A 9,857-nucleotide genomic window follows, 5' to 3' on the forward strand; every position below is an offset into this window, starting at 1 on the left:
TTACTAGAGCATAGTTTAGAACATCAGGACAGGTAGGAACCAAGGTGTTTGGAGTTACCAGTTCTTTATGGGAGATGCTTTTGTTATTCTCTCTGTCTAGGGTCAAATCCTGCCAGGTCAAAGTTAAGCTCTAAGAGAGACTTCCCAAACCTTCTTGTACCATCTGGCAAATTCAGCTTTTGAAACTCACCTTTCACATGATATTAACTACATCTTTTATCTGGGATCTTGGTAATATTTCTTAGTGTCACAGGTTCATTCAGAAATGAATGAACTTAGAATTACACAAGTCCAGTTACATTGTAGCAGACCACAGACAGGTCTGGGAACAGCTGAATGGGGTAGACCAGGAGGCAGCCTGCCACAGTCGTTTCTTGTGGGAAAAGACAGCAAAATGTTCTCAGCCAGCTTTTGAAAAAGTATTCATTGGCTCGCCTTATAGAAGAACCTGCAAACTAGTTTAAGGTATTGTGTGATTCTGAACTCAAACTTTCCCCAATAACTCAACTATAGTTCCTCGAATATGGTTTTCTCCTCATGGTAAGAAAAGGACTACAGCCGTTTAAACCTCCTATCATCCTTCTACAAAGCCCTGAAGAAAAAATGCAAGATTGCCTTTTAGGAAGAAGAAATTTTGCTTTCCCAGGATTTTCAATGTTTCTTTTAAAATTTTACTATTTTCAGCCTTACTGAGATAAATTTGACGTACAAACTTGTACAAATTTTGTACAAATTTGACGTACAAAATTTAAGGTGTGCACCATCATGATTTGATTTTATATATATATAGTGGAGTAATTACAGTAAGGTTAGTTAACACATCCATCATCTCACATAATTGCTGTGTGCGTGTGTGTTTGTGTGTGTTGAGAACTTTTAAGATCTACTCTCTTGGCAACTTTGAAATACACAATACAGTACTGTTAAGTATAGTCACCATGTTGCACTTTAAACCCCCACAACTGATTCATCTTATGACTGAATGTTGTGTTCTTTAACCACATTCACCCATTTCACCTACTCCTACTTCCTCCCTTCCGCACCCCTGGCAAACAGCAGTTTACTCTCTGTCTCTAGAAGTTCTGTTTTTTGTTTTTTTGTTTTTAATATTCCACACTTAAGTGAGATCATACAGTATTTGTCTTTGACTTACTTCACTCAACATAGTGCCCTCCGGGTTTATCCATGTTGTCACAAATAGCAGTAATTCCTTCTTTTTTATGGCTGAATAATAACTATCCCATGTATATGTGTATGTATGTGTGTATCTATGTGTGTGTGTGTGTGTGTGTGTGTGTGTACACATATATGCCCACATCTTTCTTATCTGTTTATCCATCTAGAGACACTTTGGTTGTTTCTATGTCTTGCAATTATAAATTATGTTGCTGTGAGCATGAAGGTGCAGATATCTCTTTGAGATAGTGATTTCAATTCCTTTGAAGATATATTTAGAAGTGGGATTTCTACATTATATGGTAGTTCTTATTTATTTACTTATTTTTGTAGTTCTCCTTTTAGTTTTTTGAGGAACTTCTTTACTATTTTCCATAATGGCTGTAACAATGTACATTCCCATCAACAGCACACAAGGGAAACCTTTCTTCCACCTCCTTGACAATACTTGTTATCTCTTATCTTTTTGAAAATAGTCATTCTCACAGGTGTGAGATGGTATCTCATTGTGTTTTGATTTGCATTTCCCTGATAATTGGTGATGTAGAGTACCTTTCATGTGCCTGTTGACCATTCCTATATCTTCTTTGGAAAAGTGTCTATTCAGAGCCTTTGACCACTTTTTAATCAGGCAATTTGTTTTATTGCTCTTGAGTTATACGAGTTTCTTCTGTATTTTGGATATTAACCCCTTATGAGATCTATGACTTGCAATATTTTCACCTAGTCTATAGGTTGGTTGCATTTTAATTCTGTTGATTGTTTCTTCTTCTGTGTAGAAGCATTTTAGTTTGATATATTCCCACTTTTTTTTTTTTTTTTTTTTTGTGCTCATTGTGCTTTTACTTTTGGTGTCTTATCCAAAAAATCATTGCTAAGACCAATGTGAAGAGATTCCGCTTTGTTTCCTCTTAGGAGTTACTAAGCGTTTCTCTGGTTTTAATTTGTTTTGAGCATGTTCCACACTCATCCATTAAATAATTCCTGTGACTAGGGCATTGCCATAGGATAATTGCCTTAAGGATGTTATGAGACCCATTCCAGCCCCATAGCTGAGAACAGAAAAACAGTAGGCTACCAAAAAATCACAACCAAAAACAAACAAAAAACTAGTGCGTTCATCAGGGAAGGAGAGAGAAACCCTAGAGAAGCAACCAAAAAATGTCTGCTCTGCTTCTCAAAATTGCTGTTTTATGAATTTGTTGAAAACAAATGTAACCATTTTAACTCTATAAAGAGGGGAGTTGATTTTTTGTTTGTTTTTATTTCTGAGGCGATAAAGTGTAGCAGACATGTTGTACAGAGTAAAAGTCATTCTGCTGCTTCCTACTTTGGAATTTGGGCTACTTCAAATGTTCCTTCTTCTCTTTCTCTGCTACATGGTCTTCTGTGTTAAGGATATGTAACCCCTAGAATTCAACCAAGAAAGGAAATCAGAAATTAGATTGCATTAGCAGGGTGACATATGGATCTACTTTCTGATCTTGGTCATAAGTCTGTTTATATGACTCAGGCTAGCTAGAGACACCCATTCAATATGACCTCCAGTCTTTTTATCCATTGAATGGTCTGGTAGGAAATGAAGACATAGATTGGCTGCACTGAGAAGGGGAATGCTTCCTGGTCCTGGAAGGCCTAAGAGTACATACAGAGATTCAGAGAAGCAGAGATGACACTAAGAATCAGTACTTTCTAAGGCGGTAATTTATTTCTTATCTCCTTTAATGTACATCTTCTCTTAGGGATATTCTTAAGGACTGTGAACCAAGACTTTTCTCTGGTTATAAAATTTAGTAAACAAACAAAGGGGAAGATAAATATCTAGAGTTTCTATAATTTGTCTCAATGTTATCTTCTGGTGATTGCTGATACAATACCAACTTGTGTTCTTCAAAGATGTCCTACAATATTGTGAAATCTCTGTGTTTGTGTGAACATTTTTCCCTCCATAGCTACCCTTTTTTAACTACCTAATTTCAACTCATTTTGTCAAGGATAAAATCAATTTCTCTTACCTTCTAGAATCCTATTAGTAATAGTGAATCTCTTATAGAAACTAGAGACTAGATTTAAACTAGGTTTAAAGTTCTAAAGTTTAGATTGACCACAGTTCTGTTCTTTGTTAGTAGCTTACAAGATCATATCCCTAAGCAAATTATTTAATTTGCTTTTTTTTTTGAGTGTTAGCTTTTTCATCCATAAGTGGACATTATAATCTCATACCAAAGGACTTTTGTGAGAGTTTAAAGAGATTTATGTAGAGTGTAGTCCATAGTATATGCTTAAAATATGTTAGCTGTTGTTAACCTTGTATCTTCAACTACATCAAGCACAGAACCAGAACAATAAATCTGTGCTACATTGTATAAAGTTTTTTTAAATTTATTTTTGAGAGAGAGAGAGACAGTGAGACAGAATGCGAGGACAAGAAGGGAAAAGAGAGAGGGAGACACAGAATCCGAAGCAGGCTCTAGGCTCTGAGCTGTCAACACAAAGTCTGTTGCAGGGCTTGAACTCATGGTCCACAAGATCATGACCTGAGCCAAAGTCAGATGCTTAACCAACTGAGTCACCGAGGTGCCCCTGTGCTAGATTATATAGAATCAAGTAAGAGATCTGCAGCTATATTCATATTTGAAATAGAATGGAAGGAAAGCATCAAGAAGGAAGTAAACCACTGCACTAAGGTAACATGTTTTAAAGAAGATGTGTCCTTGGAGAAACCTCCATATATTCAACTAGTCATGATGAAGTGTGGTCCTGCCTTTGTGCTACTCTCTTGACTGGCTCTCTCTCCTCATCTACATTTGTTTCTGAGAATTCTTATGCAATCTCTAGGTGTTTTCTTTTCTGGTGTAAATTTACTCAGTATCTTTGAATAAAACACATTCTTTTTTGTTTGTTTCCTTTCTAATTTACAGAATAATCTATAGGACTTTGTGTTCAACCATGGTATCTGTTTAAATTTTTTTTATTTTTTCTTTCTGTCATGGCTTATTAGAATAATAAAATAGTGGTAAGTGTGGATTGCACATCCTTTATTCCCTAATTGCTAGAGAGAAAACAGCCAATGACAAACAGGAAATTTCCTTAGAATCACCCTGCTGCATCTCAGAATCCACACTGTCTTTATGCCCTTGTGGGGTATGTTCTTGGGGGATGAGGATCTTAATCAGCCATTGTCAATCGCTCTATCCTGTTTAGTCAGTCATCAACTTTACGAAATAAGAAATTCAAAAGTCAGATTAGGTGGGGGGGGAAAGAGGGAGAGAGAGAGAGGGAGAAATCCAACAAACTTTTATTTCTACTTTTCTTCTACTCTTAAAGCTTATTTTATTTGGACTTCAGGTGCACAGATCTTCATTTTTAATTGCTTTGTTGAAGACAGTCAATTTTTTTCATGGTCCAGCTGATAAATCTTCACAGTATGTTGGGTTTTGTAAAGTTTTAAATGGCTAATTTATTTTACATTTATTGTTTTTTGTTTTTTGTTTTTTTTGGCCAGGGTTGAAGGCACATATCTGACTTTGCATTTGGCATGAACTTTTAGCACCATTTCAACTACAGCATTTATTCTCCTCACTGATGTTGACTGCATCAAAAAGCTCGTGAATCTTAAAAGCTAGCACCTGGCGGTTGATTTTATCTCCATGTTACATGCTATGTGCAGAGGTGCACCTCCCCAGCCTCTGTGAGAACTCAAGAGCTTTCTCCAGATGCTGAAATATTGGTGGCTCATAACACTTAGGAGAGTTCCTCTCTGGGTGATGTTCTCAGCCAAAGAATTTCTTTAGAGCCCAAGGTCAAGTCCTCTTTCTACAGTCTGGACGCACCCTACCCTGATCAGTATAGGCATATGAAAGCCAGGTCCTTTACTTCAATGGGAATGACTTAGAAGGGCCATCTCATTTCTGTAGGATTGATTGAGGCTTTTCTTGGGACTAAATCCTAGGTAAAATCCCTTCTTCCCAACCCTATTTTTTTTCTCAAATGTGTGTTCTTGAGAGCATTCTTCAAAGAATTTCTCTTTAAATATAGGTTTTATTATTATTTAGGTGTGAAAGAGGTGGTCGTCACTGAAAAAATAGTTTGTTAGTCAGTTGTCAAGAAGAAGGGGCACACTACACCATGGTAGCAACATAGGGAAGCACTAGGGTCAGTCCGGAGGCAATGGGAGGGTGAGATACTGCGAGCAGTAATCATTACTAGGATTTTCAAGGGAAGGAACAAATGAAGCAAATTTTGTGAAAATGTCTGCAGAATCTGGGGCATGGAGGTTGCCCTTAGTAGCCTGGTACCTGGCACTGGAGTGGTGAGAACAGGTGATTGGGGATGTGGGTTCTGGATTGTTGGGTTTGCATTTAAAAAGCACACTTAAGGGGCACCTGGTTGGCTCAGTCGGTTTAGCATCCAACTTCAGCTCAGGTCATGACTTAGTGCCTCATGGATTCGAGCCCTGCTTTGGGCTCTGTGCTCCCAGCTCAGAGCCTGGAGACTGCTGCTGATTCTGTGTCTCCCTCTCTCTCTTTTCCTCCCCCATTCACTCTCTGTCTCTCTGTCTGTCAAAAATAGACGTCAAAAAAATTAAAAATTGAAAACCACACTTAAATACAGAGAACAAACTGAGGATTGCTAGGGAGGTGCCTGGTGGAGGGATGGGCTAAAAGGGTGACGCGCTTTAAGGAGGGCGCTTGTTGGGATGAGCACTGGGTGTCATACATAAGTGATGAATCACTAAATTATACTCCTGAAACCATTATTACACTATGTGTCAGCTAACCTGGATTTAAATAAAATTGAAAAAAATACAACAAGTAAATAAAAAATAAAAAACACACTTGTAGTCAGGTTGTATACTTCCCTAGAAATTGGGCAGCTCCTTTAGTGTTGGCAAGTCTCCAAATGTCAAAGCCTCAGAATACAGAAAATAAAAGACATAGCTCAGACAACTTCCTACCCATAAGTTTTTATCTTAGATTCTGTCTCTCTGGGAACCATACCTAAGGCGCCTTCCATTTTGCTACCCACAGTGCATAGTGTGTAGGCTCCTCCTCCTCCAGATGTTTAATTATTGACTTTTCCAAAGAGAAAAAAACCCTAATCCATGGCATTAGCTAGTTTGCATGGTCTAATGATCCAGTCATGGCTGATTTCAAGCCATAACACTCGTGTCACTGGGAGCTGGGAGAGACGCATAGGGTGGGAGCTGACTCCAGCATACCACTGGCTTCTCCTAAGGGGTGATGAAGACATTTTCATAAAGCATTTTCACCAGCTCAAGGATAACTAAATGCTACGTAAGTTGGACCTCATGAGTTTTCTCACTAATTCCTTACCCCACACTTCCCACGTATTGTAGGTTTGCAAACTGATTTTCTCCAGGTGTTGTCCTGGCATAATTTTCAGACTAATAACAAAAACAACTTTGTTAAGGCCGTGTTTTATTTAATGCTTAATGAAAAAAAAGGCAGTGTCTTTTATTTTCAGATACTTTTTTAAAAGTCTGTGCTCAAAAATCACGAAGAGTTGGAAAGAATCTGAAATCATTAAGGCTTTAAATATACCTTACACAATCTTGTTTACATAAAAAATACAAGTTAAATATAAACATTAAAAACTCCTGGTAATTTTATTAAATCAGTTTCATGTGATCTCCAGTTATATATAAAAGTTTCTTAGTTCTGTTATTTGTGAGAAGATCAGTACCAGATTGAATTACTATCTATTGGCATAAGGCCCTAAAAAGCTTACTTCGCCATTAATCTTTTACATGATTAAATGCATTTCCTAATTAGAGATTACCTAAACATTGGAAAAAAATGAAAAGAACAGTATTTTCGTAAATCAACAAGTAATAGGGCTGTAATGTATCACAGAACATGAAGATATACATCTGTGCAAATAACATTATATGTTATATACACACGTCTGCATGTATGCCCCACCCCAACATGCTCACATAGTCATAAAACAAAGCTTAATGTGATGCACTTTTCCAGTTCATTCTTCAGTTTTGCATTTTTTCTTCATTAATTATGAACAGCTTCGTGTCGTGTCATCCTCCCACTCTTGAAGACAGTAAGAAGAAGATCATGATGGAGTTCTTCAAGGTGTCCTTTTCTCAAATGTAACAAAATTCTCTGCTGTTTCCTATGTAAACATAATCCTCCCTTTCGGGGCCTTTTGTTGGGATCAGCAAAGGGATTCCTGAAGACAATAATCCCAAGGCCATGTGGTACAAGAAGGAAAAATTCAAGAGATAACTTATAAACCTCTGAAGCAGAGTGCCACCAGAACCAAAGGAAATATTTTTAACACTCCTTTTTTGTTGTTGTTTTGTTTTGTTTTCGGTTTATACTTTTCACAGTTTCACCTGAGGTATTTGTATACCGTTTCCTTGACTAACTCTAAGATAACATGGCAGCAACTTGTAGTCCTTTGAATTCTCAGTAATAGGGAATTTCTTACCTAAAACATCTAAAATCTTTACTATAGTGTTAAGAGGATTTCAAGAATCAGGTCTAATTATTAGTGGTGCCTTTGTACAGTTTGCTACTATTAAAAGTCTTAGATCTTCATCCCCTATTTTTTCGCACACATTATAAATGCTATAGCTATTCCTGACTACAGATACAAGCAGTAATGAAAGCTGTGTTACTTGATGTTCAAAAGCATCTTTTTTGCAGTCTTTACCTCAGGCTCTTGTGATACCGTATTGTGCCAATGGAACAGAATAGCCTGGAACAGGATCTTTTGTTCTGTATTTTTAATTAAAGCAATTCCTGCTACTGTATCTGTTCCTTTGAAGTTAACCGAGTGAGCAGACGCTCCTATGCCAGTGGTGTCTTGGAAGGACACTCCTCTGTAGCCAAAACCACATAACTTAATATATCATCTAGATTATCAGAAGTTGCTAAGAAATATTTGGCCAATATTTTTTCTGCTCTCTAGAATTTTTGTAGGCACTATGATTAGATACCAGGACTGAACAAGAATAGTCTCAATTCACTTTGTAAGTCATTAACATTCAATCTGTGTTTTCTACTGCAAAGAAACGGTTTCCTCTGGCAATGACAGAGCCCTCAGGAACAGCATTTACTTCTTTTGGAGGATGTCCATCATATTTCTCAAGAATGTAGTTCTATCAGTTTTCATTAAAGACACCATCTTCGAAAGTTCATTAATCTTTTATTCTGCAATGTTTCTTCTGCTGTTCATACGACCTAGTGATTATTTTTATTTCAGACATTGTCATTTTGACCTCTGTAAGTATGATTGGTGTCTCTTTTATATCTCCCATGCCTCTACTTAACAAGATCAGTCTTTCTTCTGACTTGTTGAGTACATGGAGCAGGTGGAGTGCTGTTAGCGTTTTATTTCTTACCCTGGGTGGTGGATACACGGCGTGTGCTTTACATTACATTGGCATGTTATATCACATTGGTAAGTTTTACCTTTCTGTTTCGGGCACTTTTCTGCATGGGTATTATATTCCAAAGTGAAACATTAGGTAACTCAAGAAATCATATTAGCTCCACATTCAAAACATTCCCAATTCAACTACCTCTCAGCATTTCCACCATTCCTATCCTGAGCCACTGCTCCATCATTCTTCAACTTGTTGATAGTAAACACCACCCCATTGGATTTCCATCTTCAGTCCTTGCCCCAATGGTCTACTTTGAGCTCAAAGGTTAATGACATTGTTACAAAATACAATTTGGATCATGTCATCCTTCTATTCAAATCCACATGGCTTTTCATCTTACTCAGAGTCAAAGTCAAAGACTTTTTATAGTTTGCATAGACTTCTATGGTGTGACATTCTCTTAAACTTTTTCCTCAAATTTGTTGCCTTTACATTACCCGTGCTAGCCTCCCTTGTGGATTTCTAACTTCTTGCATGCTCACCATCTTCAGAGGTATTACGCTGGAAATTTCCTAGGTCTTGAATATTCGACTCACTGATACGCCTGTGACTCACTCCCCTTCTCTCCATCAAATCTATATTTATATTTGATCTTCTTTGTAAGATTTTCCCTATTTCCCAGTCTAAATCAGTCTCTTTTCAGAGGCACCCATTCCCTTTTCTTATTTATTTTTTGCATAGCACGCCCCACCATCAGTCATAGTATCTATTTACATTCATCTGTTTTTTGTCCTCCTCACACTAAACATAATCTTTAAGGGAAATGATTTTTATCACTTTTTAAAAATTCATTGCTTGAAGCTTCAGTGCCTATATCAGTGTCTCATGTGAAGTATGTACTCAGTAAATATTTGTTGAATGAATACTCTTAAACCATTATTCTCTACTTTCAGGTAATTTGTCCTCCTTGAGATTAAAAAAAAAAGCCTCTAGTGTTTATTTCAGTGGCTTGTACATAATGTGCAATTAATAGCTGTTTGTTGAATGAATGACTCCATGCCTAGCTAGTGGCAATGTAGCCCTGTTTTCCTAATGGTTACAGATGGGGAGTAGGAGTATGCACTCTGATGTTCTATTCTTGGCTTTTTCTCTGACTGCATTCAATATGCATGAATATTCATTACCTGTTTATTTTGGGACCTAAATATCAAATACTCATTTAGTAAACATGTTGGTATGGAAAACACTGGACAAGCCACTGCTAATTAAAACAAAGACCACGTATTCCTCCAGACTCCCAAAATATGCCTGC

At 37.2% G+C, this 9,857-nt stretch overlaps 1 pseudogene; it reads right to left on the minus strand.

Moving 5' to 3' along the window:
* Nucleotides 1-7,013: 7,013 nt before the first annotated feature.
* LOC106977755 (nicotinamide phosphoribosyltransferase-like) lies at nt 7,014-8,350 on the minus strand (annotated as a pseudogene).
* Between the last annotated feature and the right edge of the window lie 1,507 nt (nt 8,351-9,857).

The sequence above is a fragment of the Acinonyx jubatus genome, chromosome A1 (assembly GCF_027475565.1).
Source record: "Acinonyx jubatus isolate Ajub_Pintada_27869175 chromosome A1, VMU_Ajub_asm_v1.0, whole genome shotgun sequence".
Lineage (NCBI taxonomy): Eukaryota > Metazoa > Chordata > Mammalia > Carnivora > Felidae > Acinonyx > Acinonyx jubatus.